Raw genomic sequence first — 13812 nt, 5'->3', positions numbered from 1 at the left:
AAACAAAATAAGTTTTAATTTTCCAATTCCTGGCAATATTTCTGAAATTGTTTCAGCGTGCTCCTCCAATCTGCTGACAATGAATTGGGCATTTCTCTTCAGAGAGCCTGTAATCATCACCGTGGGTGGGTGGAAATCATTGATTGGGAAAAGATTAAGTCTGTGTTCACATCCTACTTGTCACAACAAACATCTCCCATGTCATATGCTAACTGAGGAATTCTGATCCTCCTGCAGGCTGCTACACTCAAGACTGTTTGTCCAGCTTGTGGCGACTATCGACGGACGCTGTGGGCCAGCTGGGTGTGATTAATAAAGACTTTCCCCCCAATAACACACAGTTCATTAGGAGCAGGTTAATGGACTGAAATGCAAGATATGGCCAAGCAGGCTCCCCCTGGCTCCCAACGGCTCCATTTCTGCTTAATTAGACTCATGGATGAGCTTTCTTTCCACTCTTCCTCCCTCTTCTCCTTTATCTGACATCTTCCTCTCTCAGGTTAGCACCTTCTCTATCATCATTATTTTGTCTTTGGATCAACTCCATTTGAAACCTCTTGATCTGCTGCCTTTTTCTGCACCTGCTAATAAAGCATTCTGCGTTATCTGATTGCTGCTGGTGCAAAAGGGTTAATTGATCTAAGTTCAGGGGTTAATTGGCTTGACAGGAGTAATGCTGAGGGATCTGACCCCGTGAGGTGAGAGGTCACCAGAGGAGAGGAGAGGAGGCCCCCGTCAATCTGGCGTGACTCAGACATGAAAGTGTTTGGGGGCAGGGGAGTCTGTTCTTCCCCTCAGACTGTGCGCACACGTACAGATTCCCCCACTCATTATCATGCAGGAGATGCTGATGAAAGATGGGAATGAGCTCATCGACTTAGGAGGTTGCCTGATGTCTCCCCGTCTCTCTTTTTTTTTTTTTACTCCTTTTCCCTGGCTCTGTTTTTTTATTAGATTATTTCAGACTCTAAACGTGTCTCTGTATAATTCCAGCCAGCCTCTTCAGTTGCCCAGGGTACCAGGGAGCTCTCTGGGAGAGGAAACAGCAAACCCATAAAGGGAGATCCGCTCCCCGGCCCACAATCTGAAGAAAACAGCAACCATAACAAAACGCCTTTTAAAACGGAGCACGTTCATTCATACACACACACACACACAAACACACATATACACTCACTCCTGTACATAATTACAGGCCCGTAACTCAGTCTGTGTCCTCTCTGGGGAACAGCAACAGCCAAGCGACTGCTATTTTTTACTCACTTGAAAAAAAGAAGAAATGATAAGGCGGTGTGGATGCTAAGATACCCATCATTTGACACCTGGGATCAACTTATCTTAATGTCGTTTCACAGACGACTCACATCAGCGTGACAAATAGGAATCCATGTTTGTGTATTTCCTTTCTATTCCTCTCTCCTGCCAAACTCCAACAATTGTGCTCAATCATTGCATTGCTTGACACGTAATCCTATTTCACAGTATAATTCAGTTTGAATGAGGAGCTGCAGGCAGCAGACAGCCCTGTGAGATGTCAGAGGCCGGGACTGTGGAGTTAATACACGAGCATGGGCTGCCCTCTAGTGTCTGTGGGCTCCTCTGCAGGTCCAGGATGGAGGAGAAGCTCCATCAGAGGATGTGATCATACGTCACGGGGGTCGTATAGAAGTTTAGAAGTGCAGTTCTCCTAAATGTCAAATCCAGCAGATTTATATCACATATGTAAAACTTAACATTACATTCAGGCACCGTTTCTCTGTCACTGTAAATGATCTTTGGAGAACAGTTTTTGAAGGATTATGCTAATCTGATTCAGTTCCAGTATCCTCCAATCAGGACTGCCCCTCAGTGACATCACCGAGTGTTTGATTGCGCTCTGCTTGACCTTTAGAGCTCAATCACTCGAATAACCTCAGAAAGCCTTCTGATATTGTTCAAGTAAATAACCGGTAATGAAAAGTGCTGCAATGTCTACTTAGTGAAGAAGAAAGACAAACATAAAGGGGAGCTGAAAGGAAGACTTTTATTTTTTAACTTAAACACAAACAGCACTTTCCCTCTCTTACGTAATGATGACTTAAAAGAAAAGCACTCCAGGTTATTAAACTGAAGTCTAAAATGTCTGCCTCAAACTTTTCTTTGCACTATCATGTGAACAAGTCGGTGTTTACAACTCTGGTGTACTAACACAAGTGAAAGCATGGGGGGGTTTAGTTCCTGGAACTTAATGGAATTACGCATCAACCATGATTAACAACTGCACCTCACCCACAGCTCCCCTGTCCCAAGGCATCCCCCAGGGTTCGGTGCTTGGTCCCCTCCTCTTTACTCTCTACATCCTCCCAATCGGTCAAATCATCCGTCGTCACGGTCTCCGCTTCCACTGCTACGCTGACGACATCCAACTTTACATCTCCACCAATTCCATAACTGCTCCAACCCTCTCCACCCTGACCAACTGCCTGACTGAAATTAAATCCTGGATGCAAAAAAACTACCTCCAACTCAACTGTGAAAAATCTGACCTCATAATCATCGGCCCCAAATCCCTCACCACAACCACCAACAACTTCAACCTCCCCATCGACAATGCTTCCCTCACTCCGTCCTCACATGTTCACAACCTCGGTATAATTTTGGACTCCCATCTCACTCTGGAACAGCACATCAAGCACATCACCAAAACCGCCTTCTTCCACCTTAAAAATATCGCCCGTCTCCGTCCATCTTTCTCCTTTTCCAGACGGCCTTCCTTCAAAACAACTCAACAAACTACAATACATCCAGAACTCTGCCGCCCGCCTGCTCACCCACACCCGCTCCCGTGACCATATCACCCCTGTCCTCCAAAACCTCCACTGGCTCCCTATCAAACAGCGCATACATTTCAAAATCCTCCTTCTCACCCACAAAGCCCTCCATAACCAGGCCCCCTCTTACCTCACCGACCTGCTCCATCACCACACCCCCTCCCGTAACCTCCGATCCTCCAACGCCCACCTCCTCTCCCTACCACCTGACACCAAGCACCGAACATGGGGGGGACAGAGCTTTCTCTGTCGCCGCCCCCACCCTCTGGAACGCCTTACCACTTAACATTCGAAACTGCCCCAACCTGTCCACCTTCAAATCACTCACCAAAACCCACCTGTTTAGAATTTCTTTTAACATATGATTGCTTTTAAATGTATTTTATTCATGTTTTTATTATTCTGTTGTTTTATATGATGTTTTTATCCTTTGTGCAGCGTCTTTGAGTTTTCAGAAAAGCGCTTTATAAATAAAATGTATTATTATTATTATTATTAAAAAATAAGGTGAGTGCGGAGGAGGTGAAAACTGTAGTTCTCTGGCACTGGTTTTACCTCATGGTTAAGTTCCCATGTGTCACTCCACACTCTCTTCTGGTTTCCTGCTCTACCCACTGTCAGTCTCTCTAAATAAAAAGGCACAAAAAGTAACCTTTAAAAAACCCATGCAGTTCCTCGAGTGTCCACTAGAGGCTGGCTTCAGAAAGAAGGACTGCTCATTTTTACAGCAAAATTAAAATGTTTACAGCTTCTTTCAGTCAATCAACCTTTATTTACACTCGAGAGATCATTGAGGGGCAACTCTCATTTACAATGATATCCAGTCAGTAACAGTGACATTTAAAAAACAACAAACAAACAACAAGGTATCAAGAGTATCAAAGTCATCAAATACTTTCAGTCATTCAGATACTTTGTGATTTAGAGTTAAAAACAATTAAAAGATAAAACAAAATAATAAAAATAAAAGGAGGTGTAGGGGATTGACTATAAAATGCACTGATATAGGAAGGGGCTGTTGATTAAAATGATACAGTAGATATATACAGGTAAACCTAGCTAAAACAGTTAAAAAGTGGGGTTGAAAGTGCATTTAGTTCAAGACGCTGCTGGATCTTATTCCAGGAAACAGAACCAGAAAAACGAAAAGCAGTCGAGGAACATGCAAAAGCAGCTGGTTTGAGGTGCGAGTTTCAAAGTTCCTTAGGCATGAAATGCATCTGTTTACAGAGTGGTGATTTGTTTTGTAGCTCACATGTTTTGATTGAATCAGGGCTAAGAGTTGAACATGCATTTGTAAAATCAGAGGAATGGTTGAGTTGACAGACAGGTGGGTGCTTTATGTTTGTTTTGCCTTCCTCATCTCAAAGTATCATTCAACCCATCCTGCTCTACTGTTCCACCTTTTTTCCAACATGCTCACTTTCACAAGAACGGACCAAACTCACACTAAAACTACAACACACATTGCAAACACTAGTGTACAGGTCTCCACTCAACCTCATTTTTAAACATGTTTACAGCAAGCTTCAAAAATCAACAAAGGTGGATAAAAATAGCTAATTCCTGAATCAGCTTCATTTTTAATGACAGCTATGAGTTATGCATACATATGAATGAAGGAGTTGACTGACATGTGGGCATGTTTTCTGCTCTTTGCCAAAAGGCTTGAGGCACACCTCAAGTCCACCTCTAGGCTGGTCTCTAAACTGATCCAGAGTCAGGTCGAGTCAGCATTTCAACAGTCCAGTGGTCCAATATGGAGGATTGGGCTTTTGGATTTATTCTCTCAGTAAAATGCAGATGCAAAAGGTATTGTCTGCAAGTTTAATCAACAATAACCAGGACTTTGATTTTGGAAAGTCACTTGATATTTACACTGTTTGTTTTACTTATTATTATTATTATTATTATTTAAGATTGGATTAGTTTGGTGTCATTGACCGTCATCAGTACCCAATGGCAGCAGAAATATCCCTAACAAATAGATCATTATGTGGATGCTTTTTTTACTTCTCAAGGTTAATAAAAGGAACTTATTCTAAGATGCAATGTCCCTTTAAATTCCCCCAAATAATCATGTTTCATGGGCCCCTGTGATCAAACTTGCAAACATTCCAGCTCATGCTTTTGTTTGTATTTTCCTCATCTTGCACATTTTATTTAGATTTGCAGAATGATCTCAGTTCATGTGTGATACAGATGAATATGAACTCAGAGCACCACATGCATCCAGATGTGCTTGGAAGTGTGTGCAATAATACTGAACACCACTAGAGAGTGCTGTTGGCAAAGAAAACACCTTAAAGTCACTGTGGTGCTGAATGTACTCCAGTGTGGAGATCAGTAACCACCAATCAAAATATGTGACACAGACGTCAGACAGCACATTTCATGACAGCATGAAAAAGTGTTCTTTTAGTTTCTTGAGCATTTAAGTTTTAAGGACACAAACTGTTCTATTTCATTAATGATAAGGCGGTGTGGATGCTAAGACACCCATCATTTGACACCTGGGATCGACTTATCTTAATGTCGTCTCACAGACGACTCACATCAGCGTCACAGACGTCAGACAGCACATTTCATGACAGCATGAAAAAAGTGTTCTTTTAGTTTCTTGAGCATTTAAGTTTTAAGGACACAAACTGTTCTATTTCAGAGTTTTAGAGTCCCTGACTCACTAAAGGGACAAGCTTCAGGTTTGCATGACTCATTCTGATGTACCACACTATCTGCTTGTTTGAAGAGATGACACATTTCCATAACACCAGCAGTTTCTCTTTCTCCGTCACAGCTTTTTCCCGCCACTCTCGTGCTCTATCTATAATCTTCAGAGTTATAAATACACAGCACAGTACCGGCTGACAAATGGGCTGATTGAATCTCCACCACAGAGCAGTCAGTCATCGCGTCCTCTGCTAATCAATATCTTTCTTGAGGAGAGGATCAGAGCACGATAACAGACCGGATCAGGAGGGGAGCCGGAGTGGTGACTGATGCTGGCACTGGCAACATGCAGGATGGAGGGATGAGAGGAGGTTTTAAAGCAGGATAGAGGGATGAAAGAGGTTGAGATAGTTGGGGGAGAATCAAATCTCCAGCTCTGCGGTGGTCTACACACTCAGGATCCATTTATCCTGCACTGATCCCTCCTCTCTTTTTGTTTCATTTCCTCCCTCTTACTTAAGAAAAACAGAGTCAGTAGTTTTCCTTTTTCTCTGCCATGCAGACACACTCTGTTAGATAAAGAAGCTTCTCACATAAATGTGTAAATGTCATCTCTTTCTTTCCTCTTAGAGGTTTATGAAGATAATTATTCTCCTCCAACCTCTGCCGTGACCTCTCATAGAAATGCTGAATGAACCACAGAGGGTTAATTAAGTGGCAGGAGGGCAGGCGACTCATTTTTTAACTCCCTTCTTAAGAACTTTGCATCATATTTTCCTTATTTAGGAGGAGCTCATTACTTCCAGACAAACACAAGAGACTCAGACAAAGAGGCATCCAGATGTCGCTCTTCTGCAAAGCTCCGGGTGTTGCTTCTGGTGAGGATTGTTGGCCCTCTGTCGGTCCAACACTTTGAAACAAAGTCCCAGTTTGTAATGAAGTTTGGTGCAAGGAATGATGTCGCCTCGCCTTAGTTCCAGATAGAGGTCAACAACCTCAGTCGTCCAAAGACTTAGATAATGAAATGACACTCTTAAAGCAAAATATTAAGAATGTTTCTGCTTAGATATTAACTTTATTAATAACCATGGCTGTTGTTCACACTCATTGTGCATTAAGCACATACAAACACAGCTTTCTGCTTGTACTCTGTTCATTCTGTCATATTTCTGCACGTTTTCTTGAAGCTTTCAGATATGGACCAAATGTTGCAGTACCACCAGGGATCACAGGGGCAGCGTTGAGCACAAGAGCCAACAGCTCAAGCCAAACAAGCAAAAATAATATGTAGTGTTACCTGAACTGGGCTGGTTAGAGATCAGAGTGAATGGGACTTTAGTTGGAAGGCAACAAAGGAGAGGTGTCCCAGTGCCATCTAGTGCAGGGGTTCCCAAAGTGTTGGTCCGGACCAAGCGGCAAACTCCAGTCTCAAACGATGAAGCCAATGCGGAAGTGCTATAAACTGCAATACATCGAAAATCCGCTTGAGGCTGGCTGCAGAAACACCGGAAACCACATTGATATGAATGGGAAAAAGAGGATCTTTTTAGCATTAATAAACATGTTTACAGCCTGGTTCAAAAACCGGCTTGGCCCTACAACGCTAATCTCTCTAATGGCACACACTGTACCTTCTGAACGTGACGGTTCAGAAGATATTAAGATTACGAGTTTTGCCCAAATAAGGACATGACTGACGTGACTCCGGGTCGGGAACACACAGCCATTGGCTAAGAGGCTCACACTACGTCACACTCTGCCTAGTTGAGTTCCGCATTACCAATATGGCTGCTGCCGTCAATTTGCTTCAAAACAGCTCTCAGGAACAGATGGGTGACGTCACGGATACTACGTCCATATTTTATACAGTCTATGGTCCGGACCCCCTGTGAGACACAAATGGGGGTTCATGAGATGTCTTCCAGAATTTTTTATTTTTTTAATTATCTAAAAATAGTACATTTTACCCATTATAGTTAAAAATATCCACAAAGTAGCTAAAGTTGAAATAAAACCTTGAAAATAGAAAACATAATGAGTTTTCTGCCTTACTTTTTGTCAGATGACTCCTAAGTTTAGGGTTAGTGAACAGTTAATTATCAAAAGCATCAGTAGCAGCAGGTTAATTAATAACAGCACAGGAAACACAGCCCCATGCTCATATACAGTAGGTAGTGTAATTTTCTGTAAGCCAGCTAAATGAAGCCACATTAAATCACTTTGAGGGACAGTGGGGGTCACGGGTCTTTGGCCCCTATGTTTTGGGGGTCGCAGGCTGAAAAGTTTGGGAACCCCTGCTCTAGTGGATGCACTGTGCAAGGTCCATGAGAGTAAAGGTCACATGAGAGTATGTGGGAAGTGATGTTTTATTGTTTTCAATGTACTGGTGAATTATCATATGTAAAAGCACTTCCAGTGGTCAGAAGAGGATAGACAGCACCATATAAATACAGTCAACAATTGAGCCTTTAGATGTAAATCTGCAGACAAGGTTAGCTAGCTACTCTGGTAGTAAGAATTTATTATTATTTAGAATTTATTTATTAAATGTTGACTTCTCTTTTAAAATGGAAAACACATCTAGTTGGAAACTTCAACTTCAACACTCCTTGATGTCAGACTTGTCTCAGTCAGTCAGAAGAACCCCACCTGCTAAAAACAGCTACCAAGCACATAAGCAGTAGTGAAAGCTGTTTGATTAAATTGTCCATCAGCCTTTCTGTCTGATTCTGTCACATTAAATCAGTTATAGAAATACTCCTGGCATATTTTTCTCATTATGACTAACCCAGCTACTTCTCCTGATCATGGGATCGTCTGCTGGTTTCAGGCGTATTTGAGTACGGACAAATCTAAAGTGACATTTCTCCCTGCTTTGAGTTCATGCTTTTAAAATGAATTAATCACAACAAATCAGATAAATAGCTTTGCAAAAACAAAAACAAACAAACAAAAAAAGAAGGCTGAATAACAAAGAGAGAAGTGAGTGTTGGACGGCCTTTAGAGGGGGAAGACAGAACTGAGAGGGAGATTTATTAGTCGGTCTGTGAATGTGTTGGTGTAAGTCCATGTTGTGGTTTGAGAGGAGGTTAGAGAAGGGTTTGGGTTTAGGAAGGAGGTTAGGGGCTGCATATTGATTACACTTTGTTGTCAGTGACGTTAATGGTAATTAAAGATAAGTAGGCTCGTCTGTAAAAAGAAGCTGACAGGAGAGAAAATGTTTGGATGTGTCTCTGTGGATGAAGATATAAACACTTCTAAGTAAGCCAATTAAAGAAAACAAACATTGTGATAGTTTTATTCAGGGAAGACAGTGCATTAGCTTGCTGCTTATATTGGATGAAACCTGATCTCAGTAATAAACTTTAATTTCTTTCAGTCAGAATATCTCAGACTCTCTTTCTATCCCTCTGCTCAGTCCGGAGTCGCTGCTTGTTCCTTCCACCGCTCTCGTTTTGTGCCGGCTTGTCTGAAGGTGTTAGTGACTCAGTGCTGCATTGCTGTTTGTTTGGGTTTTGACAACCTGGGAGGTGAGAGTGACTCAGTCTTAACACCAATGGATTTCAGCTTTGGCACTTTCCCTCTGTGTTACATGTTTGACCTCCCTCTAATACCAAAAATAAACATCCCAGGGAGCCCAAAGAGCCAATTCAGTTTCCCACTGCTAGGCACGATGGGGTCCGTTCACACTCACTCTAGTGTCTATCGAATGACATGGTTTAACCCAATCTGCCTTTTTATGTAACCTTTGACCTTAAACAAGCCAGCCGGTTTGCTCGTGAACATTTCCTGGACTGTTACTGGAGCCATGGATCACAGAGGAGCGCCTCAGGGCTCAGCCTGAATACATTTGTACTTTTGTCAGAAGCCAGTCCAAAGGAAATCTATTAACACTGGGGTTAACTTAATCCCTATGAGTGACGGCCATCACTGTTGGTGCGACAACACAGGAAAATAGAAACTGTGGCCCAGGGTCAAGATCGGGTGTTCCCTAATGAAGGGCCTTATGGTGTTTGGCCGGTTTAACGTATTCATCACCTTCAAATGAGAACAGAGGGAAAGTATGAGCAGCATTTACAGTTATGGCTCATTGACTTGTAAGTCTGGTCCACTTTTGTCTCTGACGTCCTGTAACGCCGTTTCTGGAGTGATGCTTAGACATGACGGCGGACTAAGAAACAGAGAGCCATGGTATGATGACAGTTTTTGCATTTATGTCAATGCCAAGATAAAAAAGAATGAAGTGCAGGCATCCTCCCTGTTCTCGTCTTGAAATCGATCCTCCTTCTTCAACCTTGGATGGTTTTATTGATGCTGTTCTTCATCCACACTGGACTCATAATATCAATGTCATCACCCTCGCCCATTTTCTTGCGGTACATTTTAAAATATCTCCTACTGCGTCCCCACATCGGCTCACCCTGACTTCACATGGACATTTTATCACAGGGCCTGGCAGGAAAAGTTAGAGGCTATTTATCAGATGTTTTCATTCACACATGCAGCCCACCACAGATATTTTTTAGAACTTTTGTGCATATCTGAATACAGCTTAAAATCATGTTGTTGGTCTTTGCCTTTATTGGATTGGATGATGGTTAGCCAGGATGGGAATGACATGAAGCAAAAGGCTGAGAGCTGTGGTTAAACCTTGGGGGACATACTTAAAACAGGAAACGCTAAATCTGCATCCCATTTGTTGCATTCATTAACAAAGACCCAACATTAATCCACCAATGAGCATACATTCTGCAGCACCCGCAAGGAAATCTTCTTTTTAATGGCAGAGAGCTCAATTAGAATCAGACTCACTGGACAGCCTTTTATTACATATTGAAATATATTGAAAGGAAGTCCCGTCTTGATTTAGTGAAGTTGTTTTAAACCCAGACTCTGTCTTTGATCATCATCTACTCAAAAAAATCCAAAGAAAAGTGGGACAAAAATGGTTATTATTAAAAGTCATCCCATAATGGAGATCTTTCATCGCACCCTTTTAGAGACTCATCCATCACATGCATAATTAGAACCCAGAGAACAGGTGAGGCTTTGTTCTGGTCACAGTATCTTCTTCTCTTTGCTGCTGCACTGATAACTAAGAGGCCTGCAATATGTCACAACCTATATTGAACATAAGAGCTTCCCTTTAAGATAGTGGTTGGTCCATATGGTGTATATGGTTATATCCCGTGGTCCGGATGTGGCTTCCTCAAGTTACACTGTTTTTAAAGCAGAGCCACTATCAGCTGGGATGCTCTGAACATCACACATGTAGGGAAGGTCAACAGGCGGGGCTGCACTGAAGGTGTCCGACTTCAAGGCCTCTGCGTCACCAGCCATTGTGCGTTGGGCTGGAGTCGGTTTGGGGGGTGCCATGGAGGGGAAACAGCAGGGTGCCCTCAGGGAAACGAAAGGACAGGGACTCTTTGAAGTGGGTATGGTTGCAGATCTGTGGCTGGGTGACCCTCTCAGAGCCCCATCCTACTTCCACACATCACATATGGACACCTCTGAGATCTACCCCTGGGAGCACTGTGGCTCCCAGAGCCCGGCGGTGTAACCTGAGAGCGGCTGTAGCAGCCTGTCAGACCACTGATGGAGTCTTCCCATTGGTCCAAACAGGAAGCAGGCGTGACCCCTTGAAGCCCTGGGGTCAAATACGTCTCTTAGAACAGTGACAATTGGATTAGTGTCTTATGGAGGCCAGACGGCTTTGGGACCTCATAAACACAGACACATTCACACAGGTAGAAGTGGCCTGGGAGCACTTACACTTGCACTTGCAGCATTGCGGACATACATCTTATTTTTGCTGCCTGGCCCTGAGGCACTAAGGCTTATTGAGGGACTACCCCAAAGGCAAGGAAGAGGACATTCTTTAATAAAGTTAAAGCAAAGACACTTTGTAAAAAAGAGTGTGGGAACTTAAAGAACTCATTCAACTTCATGAGCAGAGTCAACGTTTAGAAATCCAGGCTCATGAGTGTATTTACTGTGTGAAAGTAAAAGGGACTGTTCCATCGCTGCTTCTGTGGAGAACTAACTTCAACTCTCATCGTAATCATCATAATGGAGTAATCTTCAGTCACTCCTGCTGAAAAATGACTTTAGAACGGCTGATTACTGAAAGTCAGGGAAGCTGACGGAGACAAGGCTGGTGAAATCTGGTCGTCAGTGGCTGTGCAGTGTATAACTGTCTGTCCTTGCTGCAGATCATCCTCTTTCTTCATAGTCAACTTCTCATCATACACATTTCTTTTACATTGCCATTGCATCCTGTCTTTTCATTCTCTTCTCCTGTTTTGTCTGCACACCTGATTTTTGGCAACTGACAATTCTGTCCAAAAGAGCATCTGAATTAACAATTTAATAGGTCTAACCTATTTTGCATGGAAATGCTTTCAACCACCTAATCAAGGCCAGGTCTGCAGGCTTGCAAATATGAACATTTGTAACGTGTAATTCAGGTGGATGGGTCTGTCTTGTTGCAGTGAATCTGCTCAGATTTTTATAGAGATCACTTTTATGTGTTTCTGTTCCAGTTCAATTTGCCGGCCACTGGTTTCACACTCATTATACTCGTCCTCTCTGGGGTCAAGTTTTCATCTCTTTTCTGTTCTTGTCTTGATATATACTTTACATTTCTTCATGTTGCACGTGTCTTACACTATCTGTATTGAAGACTACACAACAAGTTTGTTTTGAAAATGCAGGAGGTAGAAAGTTAAGAGCTGCTGTTGGTAGTCGTGATATGAACATCAGTTCTGAGAGAGATTTCGAATGTCAACACTCCCCCTCCCCCTCTGCTCTCATAACCCCGCCCACAAAAGATCAATTCAATTCAATTCAATTCAAATTTGCTTTATTGGCATGAACAAAGACATGTTATTGCCAAAGCACATAAATTCATACAATACATTATATACATTCACAACACACTACACTCACCATATATACATTAATCACACACCATATTCATTACATATTAAATCATCACATACATATCAACCATATATTACATATATTACATATTCTATAAGCATTAAAGCTGGGGTTGGTAATCAGATTTAGATACACTTTTTGTTATACTGGTTAAAATGATCTTTATGTCCTGATGGTAATCAATACATGATGTGTTCTTAAAAAAGAGTGAAAAAAAGCTGCTATCTACAGCCGGAGTAAACCTGGGAAAACACTAACCAATCACCGTTTTTTGGCTCCCCAAATTTTAAACCAATCAAATCCCGTCCAGCCGTTCTGCCCTCCTCCTGCACGTACATTTCCCCGGCGTGCACTCCTCCGAGTCCCCGTCTCCTGCCTCTACTTCCCCTGACTCTATTTACTGCCCCTCTCTCTCGTCCTCTGGCCTGTCCCCTCTGACCTGATGAGGTGCTTTGCTCAGGACTGTAGTCCGGATCAGAGTCTAAAAAGCTCTCACCAACAAGCAGAATAATTAATGACGTTCAGTAAGTCCTACAGAAAATATATATTTATTGTAGCGTCCGTCTGGACGCTGTAGTGATGACGAGCCGATTCGTGAACACGTTGAGTTTTAATAACCGGTCACTGTCGGCCGTGATCACGCCAACCAACAAAGCAACAATCCATGTTTGAATGAATGAAGAACTTCTCTTGTCTCTCCTCTCTCCCACTCACACTCTCTACACCTCTCCTGATGCCTTCACTGACCGTCAACACTGTAGGAATTAAGAACATCTACACTGAACATGTTTAACAAACAGTAGAGTTGTTACAGTATTATATATGTGCTATAACTTTTCTCCTGATATCGTGTCACCGGTACAACTGGATAATGCTAGCATGATAGTTGTGAGTGCTAACAGCAGCCATGTTTGTTTGTGTTTTTAACTTTCACTATGATAATGTTTTGTTGAGGACCGGTTTTGAATCAGTCACGATCATATGGTCATGAATTAGCGGCGCTCGTGCATGTGAGCGGGGGGGCGTCATTTTGGAGGAGCTCTGAGGGAGGAGGGGAGGGGTTAGACGGAGTCATGAGGAAAAGCTACATTCAAATTCATGCTGGTTTTCCGAGACTACCAACCCTAGCTTTAATGAAGGATTACCCATACAGCATATCTCAATGTCCTCACCCGATGTGGCACGCTCACAAAACCCCCACCGAAAATCAAACACCATGGGATGGTGCGTCTTCAGGCTGTGACAGGCAGACACATATTTAGCAGCCAGAGGAGCTGCTGACCCTTCCCCCAGGAGAACTGACAGTTTCTCTTCTTGGGTTAATGTTGGGAAGTTTGGTACCATTTCAGTAATGTCCCTGTAAGATCTTTGTGCTATGAGGAAGTAGTGG

Source organism: Notolabrus celidotus, chromosome 20 (assembly GCF_009762535.1).
Source record: "Notolabrus celidotus isolate fNotCel1 chromosome 20, fNotCel1.pri, whole genome shotgun sequence".
Taxonomy (NCBI): domain Eukaryota; kingdom Metazoa; phylum Chordata; class Actinopteri; order Labriformes; family Labridae; genus Notolabrus; species Notolabrus celidotus.
The sequence above is the reverse complement of the archived record's forward strand: the minus strand, read 5'-3'. Positions refer to the sequence as shown.